This window comes from Macaca thibetana, chromosome 5 (genome assembly GCF_024542745.1).
Source record: "Macaca thibetana thibetana isolate TM-01 chromosome 5, ASM2454274v1, whole genome shotgun sequence".
NCBI lineage: Eukaryota > Metazoa > Chordata > Mammalia > Primates > Cercopithecidae > Macaca > Macaca thibetana.
The window spans coordinates 159339340-159351130 of NC_065582.1; the positions used below are offsets into that span (position 1 = coordinate 159339340).

Genomic DNA, 11791 nt, shown 5'->3' on the forward strand with positions numbered 1-11791 from the left:
AAACAAGCACAGAGATTACAAAGTATTCAAAAATCTCACAATTCATTTAATGCAGAATTTGGACCATAGTATAATCTACGCAAATAATAAGCACATCCAAAATATGTGCAATAGATGGCTGATTAAACAAGACCATTGAGAGAAAGGACCTTTCCATGACACAAGCAGTTCTCAAACTTGCTTTCCCTCACTGTGACATACCTCAGAGAGAATATTGACCTGCATGACTAACATTTACTGCTTTTCACTAGTGAAGTGAATGTTTGTGGAGACAGATACCTCATTTACCATAATGTGATTGTTATGCATTGCAAGCCTATTTTAAAGCATCTCATGTAACCCATAAATAACTCATTCGTACATACTAAGAAGAGTATCATGTTATGCAAAATTTCCGGGAACCCAGCTGTAATTCCTCCTCATTTCTTCCTCAACCCACCATTGTGACTTAACATCATATTTGAAAGCTGTTATACTACTTAATGCTGCCAAAATCATGAACAAGCTGGAAGTTAGGGGACTCTGGAGTTGGCATTTAGGATATTGAAGTAATACATTATAATTAAAAAGTCTACTGCCCTTGGCTTGCTGACATGATTTTGAAACCTTATTTCCCCAGTCATCTACTTCTGGTGATTTCTATAAGAAATATAGGTCATTCAATAATAAACAATGTATAAGTCTAGGATATTTTCTGACTTCTACATTCAGTGAATGTGTATTTGTAAATATTATCTTTAGCTATGGCAAAAATTTAGTTATAAATTGGGTAGAGCTATGAATAATAGCTTCCTTTATTCTACAATATTTGTAAACCTGAGATTTGAAATATAAGTTGCAATTAAGCTAAAAGCAGAGTAATTTTTAATTTTTTAATTTTTATATTTTATGGGTACATAGTAGGTATGTATATTTATGAGATACTTTGATACAGGCATACAACGCATAATAATTACAACATGGTAAATGGAATATCTTTCCCCTCAAGTGTTTATACTTTGTGTTACAAACAATCCAATTATACTCTTACGGTTATTTTAAAACATAAGATTAAATTATTATTTACTATAGTCATTCTGCTGTCCTAGCAAATATTAGGTCTTATTCTTTCTAACTATTTTACTGAACCCATTAACTGTCCCCACTTTCCCCCCACACTCCACTACCCTTTCTAGCCTCTGATATTCATCCTTCTACCCTCTATCTCCATGAGTTCAATTGTTTTAATTTTTAGCTCTCACAAATAAGTTTGAACATGCAAGTTTGTCTTTCTGTGCCTGGCTTATATGACTTAACACAATGACATCCAGTTCTATCCATGTTGTCACAAATGACAGGATCTCATTCTTTTTCATGGCTGTATAGTACTTCATTGTGTGTATGTACCACATTTTCTTTATCCATTTGTCTATTGATGGACACTTAGATTGCTTCCAAATTGTGACTATTGTAAATAGTTCTTCAATAAACATAGAAACGTAGATATCTCTGGAATATTTTGATTTATCTTCTTTTGGGTACATACCTAGAAGTGTGATTGCTGGATCTTATGGTAGCTTTATTTTTAGATTTTTGAGGAAGCTCCAAAGTGTTCTCTGTAGTGGTTGTACTAATTGACATTTTCACCAACAGTGTTTGAGGGTTCCATTTTCCTCATATCAACTCCAACATTTGTTATTACCTGTCTTTTGGATATAAGATAATATCTGGGTAAGATAATATCTCACTATAGTTTCAATTTGCATTTCTCTCATGATCAATGATATTGAGCACCTTTTCATATACTTGTTTATCATCTGTATGTCTTCTCTTGAGAAATGTCTATTCATAACTTTTGTCTATTTTTTATTGGATTATTAGATTTTCCTATAAAGTTGTTTGAGCTCCTTACAAATTCTGGTTGTTAGTCCCTTGTGAGATGGGTAGTTTGCAAATATTTTCTCCCATTTTATGGGTTGTCTCTTCACTTTGTTGATTGTTTTCTTTGCTATGCAGAAGTTTTTAGCTTAATGTGATTCCATTTGTCCATTTTTGCTTTGGTTGCCTGTGCTTATAGGGTATTATTCAATAAATCTTTGCTCCAGACCAATGTCCTGGAGAATTTTCTCAATGTTTTCTTGTAGTAGTTTCACTTTGAAGTCTTAGATTTAAGTCTTTAATTCATTTTCATTTGATTTTTGTATATGGTGAGACATAGGGGTCTAGTTTCATTCTTCTGCTTATGGATGCACAGTTTTCACAAAACCATTTATTGAAGAAATTGTCTTTTCCTCAATGTATGTTTTTGGCACCTTTGTTTAAAATGAGTTCACTGTAGGTTTGTGGCTTCGTTTCTAGGTTCTCTATTCTGTTCCATTTGTCTCTGTCTGTTTTTGTGCCAGTACCATGCTGTTTGGGTTAATATAGTTCTGTAGTATAATTTGAAATTAGGTAATGTGATTCCTCCAGTTTTGTTTTTTGTCTCAGAATAGCTTTGTCTATTCTGAGTTGTTTGTGGTTTCATTTAAATTTTAGGATTTTTTTTCTATTTGTGTGAAGAATATCATTGGTATTTTGATAAGGATTGCATTGATTCTGTAGATTGTTTTGGGTGGTATGGACATTTTAACAATATTGATTCTTCCAATCCATTAACATGGAATATCTTTTCATTTTTTGTATGTCTTCAATTTCTTTCATGAGTGTTTTATTATTTACTTATTTATTACTATCATTTTTAAATCACTTGACACTTTATTAAATGCAAAGTAAGGTTTAGCATCTTTGACTTCATTGTACACAGCTGAAGTGGGAGCCCGGGGAGGGGAAGACTGCATGGTTTTCCTTGGCCAGGGAGGTTGTGCACCCTGCAGTCCTGTCACATTGTGGGAAGATCAGCCCATGTTCTATTGGTTGCCGTTGACCCTAGGATGGATGTCCTTCCAGTCATCCCATTCCCAAGCTCTGTAGAGTGTTTATTTCATCACTCTCTTCCTCCTTTTCTTCTTGATCTTCCTGTTGCTGAGTTGCTTTTCTGAATTCCTCTGATGTTGCCGTGGCTATTTCCTGATTTGGTAACACTCCATTCCGTATTTCCAATGTTGTTCATAACAGTCAGTCACCATCACAGTTGCCAGACTTGAAAACCAGCTCCAAATACTTTGGCTTGGACATGTTCCTGGTGAGAATGAAGGGTTTCACTGGAGGCCTCTGCAGGCGAGATGTGTTAGAAATTGAGGGCTCACTTGGAGAGTCTCTTTCTCTCAGGATCTTTATTTCCTGGTCAATGCTCTCAATCTCTTCTAAGCTGATACCAAACCAATTCTGAAGGTGAAGAACATAATATTCACGAACACGTCCATCATCTGATTGACCACTTTCCGCAGTAGATTTCATTGCAGACAACCTATGCTCCAACTCCTTCTTCTGCTTGTCTCTCTCTATTTTAGCCTGTCTTTGAGATGCCATAGAAATGAGGCTAGGATAAGCCATGGAGGAATTAGCAGTGTGATTTTCAGCTGAGCTGTTCTCAGTTTGGGGCAGCTCAAACTCTGCCACATGAGAGTAATGGCACTGAGTAAAGTAGTTTATAAAGTGTTTTGGAGCCCGCTGCAAATGATCTAGACGCTTGCTGGGGTCGACTTGCTTCATGCTGAGGGCACCAACAGGCACTTCAGGTCGGTGGAAGCAATCTCTTACAAATCTTCATTTTGGATGAATGAGTCAAGCTTTGGTAACATTTTGGCAGCCTTCTCACGGAGGTCCAGGCCCTTGATCACCTTCTCCTGGACTATCCAGGAACTGACAGGTTCAGTAGCTACTTCTACTTCATCCAGAAGCTGTTTGTCAATTTTGAACAGCTTAGGGAGCCACAGCAGCCGTAGCTTGTCTTCAGCAGCCATCTTGGGGAGGGAGCCGTGAGTGTGTTATAGTTTTTATTATAGAGATCTTTCACTTCTTTGGTTAATTTAATTCCTAGGCATTTACTTTTATTTGTGGTTATTGTAAATAAGATTACTTCTTTATTTCTTTTTCAGATTGTTCAATGTGGGGATGTAGAAATGCTACTTATTTTTGTATGTTGATTTTGTACCCTGTAACTTTACTGAATTTGTTAATTAGTTCTAATAGCTTTTCAGGGGAGTCTTCTGTTTTTCCCAAATATAAGATCATATCATCTGCAAACAAAGATAACTTGATTTCTCCTTTTCCAGTTTGGATGTCTTTTATTTATTTCTCTTATCTGATTGCTCTAGCTAGAACTTCCAATAATATGTTTAATACAGTAATGATAATGGGCCTCCTTGTCGTGTTCCAGATCTTAGGGGAAAGGCTTTCCGTTAGTCTGTTATATATGGTTTTTATTGTATTGAGGTAGGTTCCCTCTATGCCTTGTTTTTCTGAGGGTTTTTTTTTTTTTATTTTGTATCATGAAGGGATGTTGAATTTTATCATGAAGGGATGTTAAATTCACTCCTCCTCTATTTTTCAGAATAGTTTGAATAGGATTGATATTAGTTCTTCTTGAAATGGTTGGGTAATGAAGCCATCGGGTCCCAGGCTTTGCTTTACTGGGAGACTTTATTATGGCTTTAATCTTGTTACTTGTTATTGGTGTTTTCAGGTTCTAGATTTCTTCATGGATCAATCTTGGTAAGTCATATATATCTAAGAATTTATTCATTTCCTCTAGATTTTCCAATCTATCAGCATCCAGTTGCTCATAGTAAAAAGGAGAATAATTCGTAATCATCATATCAGCAATGTTTCGAAAATAAATATTCAGAAATGTATTTCTAGAGAAGACAGGAAGATACTTAGAAATACCTTTAAATTAAAAGTTAATAATTGGTTTTCTATATAATTAAATCCACTGAACCGAACTTAAAATGTTTCTACTGGCTCATTGTGCTTTTAAGTTGCCTTAAGTTAACTTTCAAGATTAGTAACTGGTGAATTGTTCTAACACAATTAGCTTCACTTAATTACAATAACATTGATATAAAAGTGTAAAAAGTCAAGAAAAACAAAGTGATTTCAGTAAGGTGCAAATAAAATTGTGTGTATCGTGTATGCATGTACATTTATATGTAATTGATATACACATTTTAAAATATTCAATTAATACAGGATTCAAAATATATAAAGAGAAAAATACATAAAGTACAAGTCAATGCCCTGTTTTAATCCAATTTCACAGTGAGAATTGCTCACTTGTATCTTTTGAGATTCAGGGAAAAAAGTTTCTCAACACACAGATTTACAGTAGAAACGATTCTGAAAAAATATTAATCCTAAAACAGTAAGTCCACATTGCCAGTCATAAGTTTTTTTCTTCCACCCGATATCCATAGTAGAAAAGGAAAACAGGCATAACTCCATTCACACTTTATTTAAGCACTTATCCATTGCTAATTTCCTTAGATTTGAGCCTCAGAAAATCTGGAGATAGAGTAAAATTTGCATAAATAGGGTGATAATATTTGCTACTGAGGTACAATAATATTTCTTGGACTCCTTGAAATCAAGGTCAGTTATAATTATTGCACTATTTCTACTATAAGGCTTGCGTCTTTACTGACATTAAAGGGTATATGAGTTCCTTACTGTAAGACTGCACAGTGCAAAGATTATATAAACAAATGTAAATCACCACGAAAATCTAGTTCATTCCACTTTTACCACACACCATTTTACAGTTCTAAATATCAATAATCTTCAAAATGTGTGACCCATGGCCTCATTAAGCATAAGAAACCTTGGCACCTTGGCACTCTTATTTTCAGACTCAATAATCAATGCTGCCCATATTCTTTCATGGCCCCTCTAACATGACTTTCTTCATCTGAATTTACACAAGAGTAAAGGGAGTTTGCTCAAAACTCAGGCAAAGTAACTGAAAAACTTTCAAAGCAATTCCAGGATTTAATGTGCATTGAGAAAACATTTCTCTAGAGACAAAAACTAAAAAAACACATTAGAATATGTATGACCGCCACGTTCTCTGGTTCTATCTCACTGCCAAACAGCAGGATACATAGAAGGAAATACAGACACTCTGCATAAACACATGTTAATGTTTGCCAAGAAATTTTCTTTTTTATTATTATACTTTAAGTTCTAGGGTACATGTGCACAATGTGCAGGTTTGTTACATATGTATACATGTGCTGTATTGGTTTGCTGCACCCATTAACTCATCATTTACATTAGGTATTTCTCCTAATGCTATCCTTACCCCCTCCCCACCACCCCATGACAGCCCCCAGTGTGTGATGTTCCCTACCCTGTGTCAAGTGTTCTCATTGTTCAGTTCTCATCTATGAGTGAGAACATGCAGTGTTTGGTTTTCTGTCCTTGTGATACTTCGCTCAGAATGATGGTTTCTAGCTTCATCTATGTCCCTACACAGGACATGAACTCATCCTTTTTTATGGCTGCATAGTATTCCATGGTGTAAATGTGCCACATTTCCTTAATCCAGTCTATCATTGATGGACATTTGGGTTGGTTCCAAGTCTTTGCTATTGTGAATAGTGCCATAATAAACATATGTGTGCATGTGTCTTTATAGCAGCATGATTTATAATCCTTTGGGTATATACCCAGTAATGGGATGGCTGGGTCAAATAGTATTTCTAGTTCTAGATCCTTGAGGAATCACCACACTGTCTTCCACAATGGTTGAACTAGTTTACAGTCCCACCAACAGTGTAAAAGTGTTCCTGTTTCTCCACATCCTCTCCAGCACCTGGTGTTTCGACTTTTTAATGATTGCCATTCTAACTGGTGTGAGATGGTATCTCATTGTGGTTTTGATTTGCATTTCTCTGCTAACTAGTGATGATGAGCATTTTTTCATGTGTCTGTTGCTTGCCAACAAATTTTCAAAATGAAATAAGGCATATCCTAGAAAACTTCTTCATGTAAATATCTCCCTTGTAGAAGACTTTTTGGTATTCAATACCCAGTGTTCCAGTACATTTTTTTATATCTTACCAAAATGTTATTTAGCAAATATTTATATAAGAACATTCTGTATTTAAAGCTGCAAAATGCAATACAAATATTTATCACAAAATGATTTAAAAAAAAAACCTAACTCATTTATTCTTTTGAGAAATGTCTATTCTAATCATTTTCCCATCTTTAGATTGGATTATTAGATTTTTCCTATAGAGTTGTTTGAGCTCCTTATATATTCTGGTTATTAATCCCTTGTCAGATGGGTATTGAGCTACCATATGATCCAGCACTCCCACTGCTGGGTATATACCCAAAAGAAAGGAAGTCAGTATATTGAAGAGATAATCTGCTCTCCTATGTTTGTTGCAACATTGTTAACAATAGCTAAGATTTGGAAGCAATCTAAGTGGCCGTCAATAGAAAAGTAGATAAAGAAAATGTGGTACACATACACAATAGAGTGCTATTCAGCCATAAAAAAGAATGAGATCCAGCCACTTGCAACAGCATGGATGAAACTGGAAATCATTATAAGTAAAATAAGCCAGGTACAGAGAAACAAGCATTGCATGTTGTCACTTATTAGTGGGATCTAAAAATCAAAACAGTTTAACTCACGGACAGACAACACAGAAGGATGGCTACCAGGGGCTAGGAAGGATAGTGGGGGGTGGTGAAGAGGTAGGGATAATTAATGGGTACAACAAAATAAAAAGAATGAGTAAGACCTACTATCTGATAGCACAACAGAGTGACTATAGTCAATAATAACTATACATTTTAAAATAAATTAAAGAGTGTAATTGGATGTTTGCAAGTCCATGGATAAATTCTTGGAAGAATGGATACCCCATTCTTAACAATGTATTTATTTCATATTGTGATGACTGTATCGAAACATATCATGTACCTCATAATTAGATATACCTATTATGTACCCACAACAATTAAAAAGTAAAAAAGTAAAAAGCACTTCAAATTATATTCTAAACACCATTGATCATAAGATACAATTACACCTAGACATTTTGACAAAGATCACTGGGTGCCAAGGATAAGTGCCTCTTGTATATTAGTGAATCTGAGGCACCATTGTTTCATAATCAGTGGAAGGACTTCTCTGCCATAGTGGGCTTGTCCTGACTGTATTTCCGCAGGGTACATTTTTAAAGAGGGCATCAGAGGGAGTCATTATTTCTGTTCTTGATAAAGAGACTAATTGTGAACTTATTTTTTCTTTTTATCAGTACCAGTGACAGGCATTTGCTGAGACAAAGTGACAGGTGTAAAGTTGACCTCTTTCTTATACAGCCTTTGTTTCTTCCTAGTGTCTTATGGATTCCTAAAAAGTTAACGAAAGCTAAAGGAATCTGTGAAAAAGGAAGCAAACAGAGTAAAGAGGAAAAAAGAAAGATTAACAAACCATATTCATTGGTAACAGAAATAATTTGTGGATTGTTTCTGTCATAACCACTATTTATTAAAGCTTTAGTTTATTTAAAAGTAAATTTAAGTAAAATTTAAAACTGTCCCGTCACATAGTTCATGCTGTAATGTTATAATGAAAGTATTGCAGATGATCCAATGGATTGGAAGTTTCCATTAGGGATTGGAGAAAACTAATTTAAATTTTGAATAACAATTATAAGTAATTCCCAATTTAAATTTATAATCCACCCTTTAAAATTTAGAAATAATACTAATACTTTATGATAAACTTCACTCTACGATATACCTATTTATATTTTACTTATATTTTACTTGCTATGCTAGAGATAATTTATGTAACACTTCACACACTATTTTGGTGACAGATCTGCATGACGCCAAGTGAAAAATGAACGAAAGGGTTACGTAAGTCAAAATCTCAACTGTCCTGCTGCTCTATGTACTAGCAGCATGGCTAGGCAAGTTGTGTTATTGCTCAGTCTCTTCATTTGCTCAATTGTTGTGATATTAATAGGGCCTACTGCATAGGGTAATTTTGGTTGAAAATGTAGAGTAGTTCATACTATAAAACTGAAAAAGGCTTTCCATCCAAGTAAACACTGCTTTTTAACTGTTTTAACCCAATTGTCCTTGTCTATGGAATCCACTACATAATATAACCGACCTTACAGAGTTGTGAGGATTAAACATACGCGTGGATGTTGTTTTTAGCTCCAAATCTGCATCAGAATGAATTCCTAATAAATGTGATCTTTTATTTTTATTATCATTGTGAAAATCCAGTGTGCTCGACTTTTCATTTTCATACAGATTGAAAAGCCCTTTCTACAGACATCTAGACTCAGAAATAAGCCATGGCTGGCTTTTGCTGTGTGAGGGAACAAACAATCCCCAGGGTCAGATCCTGACACAGAAATGTCATGGGGAACTTCAATCAACAGCAAACCACCTTAACCCACAAGGACAGGAAAACGCTGTAAAAGATAGATGAGACCACTGAAATAAACAAACAAAAAAAAAGTAAAACAAAACTAGTATGTCATCATGGTAGTTAACTTTTAAGAACACAGTTATTATTACTTTTTAGTCTCTCTAGCCTAATCACTGATTAAATATATTTGCCTCCAAGCACTAGGCTCTGCTCTTGCCTCAAGAAAATTATATACCTCTTTTCCCTAAAAAAGCTTTATTTTGATCCAAGATGTATATATTTCCTCAGGCTACATTTTTAAAGAGGGCATCAGAGGGAGTCATTATTTCTGTTCTTGATAAAGAGGCTAATTGTGAACTTACCTTTTTTTCTATCAGTACCTGGTGACAGGCATTTGCTGAGACATAGTGACAGGTGTAAGTTGACCTCTACAAAATTGTAACCTAGTTTCTGCCCATATAATAACTTACAGGCATCAAATAAAAATGTATTCTATGAAAGCCTAACTTCAGATTATTTCAACTTTAAAAAACATATAGTTAATAATGTACTTAAATTATAAATATTTATCATGACTAACTGTGTGCAATACTTAATCTTTAATTTAGAAAGCAGAGCATATTGTGAAAAAGCTATTGTAACAAGCAGTGGATAAGAGAATGAACATACCTGTCCCAACTCTGATCTTGATTTGTTGTGTGACTTTGAATATAACATGCTTCCTTGTGTTTATGCATTCTACAGATAGCTTCTCTTCTATAAAATTAGATTACCTGGATAGATGAATAATTAGATCCCTTTTAATTCTGGCATTTTTGTGATTTGGTGAAGCTGGGCACCAGAGAACAGTTAGCACGATTCCTAGCTGCAATGGGTAAGTGTTAAGGCTATACTACATGCCAAGCACTGTACCAAAAACTTGAGTTGAAAATATGTGGATTGGGCAGCAGAAAAAGTATACTCTGAGTTGTGTGTGTGTGTGTGTGTGTGTGTGTGTGTGTGCGCGCGCTCTGGAAGATGTACCTAGGCATTCCCTGAGTCATGCACAAGGTTTGGCATTATTGGTTGGAGTGGAATTCACATTGTTGATTGAATGAATGAACACTGGAAAATTCCTTAAATTGTCAGTTCCCAGAAAAGTAGCTTTAAGAGGAATTATCAGAGGTAGAACAACACATGGAACAGAACTTTGGGCCTTACTTTTCAGGGCAAATGCAAAATAAAAAAGCACAAGTTACAATATTAAAGTAGCCTTTGCAACAGAGGCTGTTGTCAAGGATGAGAGAGAAGCTCTTATGAGTACCTGACAAAGACTTTCAGTCACATTCCACACCTTTTAAAGTTCACTGCCATTAACATATGATCCTTAGGTTGTATAGACGCATGCAATTCTTATTTCTGAGGAAACAAGCTTTAAGTCTCTTGTTAATGTCTCAATTCCTTGATCATTGACATTGTGACACTCTTTGACATTAAAGTTGTCACCCTCTGAGTCAAAGCAGGACAGATTTCCTGTCTATAGTACAGGGCAACACTGTTGCCTGTACTTTGAGACTACCACACAATTCATCATGAATACTGTCAGAAGGCACACTATGCCCAGGCCCAAAAGCCTTAGGCAATGATTTGTGCTTGGTTCAGCAGGCCAGATGCAGTTCTGCACGCTTGAGGCTCTTCCTAGGGCACAGGGACATTCTAAGAGATTTTTAAATCTTACAGAATTTAGAGCCCAGAGGGCACCAATCGCTATTCATTCAATTTCTTTATCAGGAAAATTAAAAGTTGAAGCTAAGAGAGATTTAATATTAACTCAAGGTCACATGGCTAATTACTGGAAGAAGATTTGAGTAAAGACTTAATTCTTAACTTCTCATTTCAAAATTATTTGCAATACAGCCCCATATTAAAAAGCAAGACGTTTTTGGTCAGGCGCGGTGGCTCATGCCTGTAATCCCAGCACTTTGGGAGGCCAAGGCGGGCGGATCACGAGGTCAGGAGATGGAGACCATCCTGGCTAAGACGGTGAAACCCCGTCTCTACTGAAGAAATACAAAAAACTAGCCGGGCGTAGTGGCGGGCGCCTGTAGTCCCAGCTACTTGGGAGGCTGAGGCAGGAGAATGGCGTGAACCCGGGAGGCGGAGCTTGCAGTGAGCCGAGATCCGGCCACTGCACTCCAGCCTGGGCGACAGAGCGAGACTCCGTCTCAAAAAAAAAAAAAAAAAAAAAAGTAAGTTTTTTTTTGTTTTTTTTTTTTTGTTTTTTTCTGGAGATAGGTAGAGCATACAAGCACAGTTTAAAACCAGATGATCTACAAAACGGCAAAAGAATCATAAACTCCATTTCACTTCTAACTCTCTTTGGTTTCCAAGGCTCTTTCTAGGACACACAGCAACCATCATAAACCCATTTTGTTAAAACTAGATTTGAAATACTGAGAACTGTAGAGCGGGCCATGGGACAGTTGT

The 11791-nt window shown here is 35.7% G+C and overlaps 1 pseudogene; it reads right to left on the reverse strand.

The window, feature by feature from the left end:
- Positions 1-2873: 2873 nt before the first annotated feature.
- Positions 2874-3881, reverse strand: LOC126954355 (immunoglobulin-binding protein 1-like; annotated as a pseudogene).
- Between the last annotated feature and the right edge of the window lie 7910 nt (positions 3882-11791).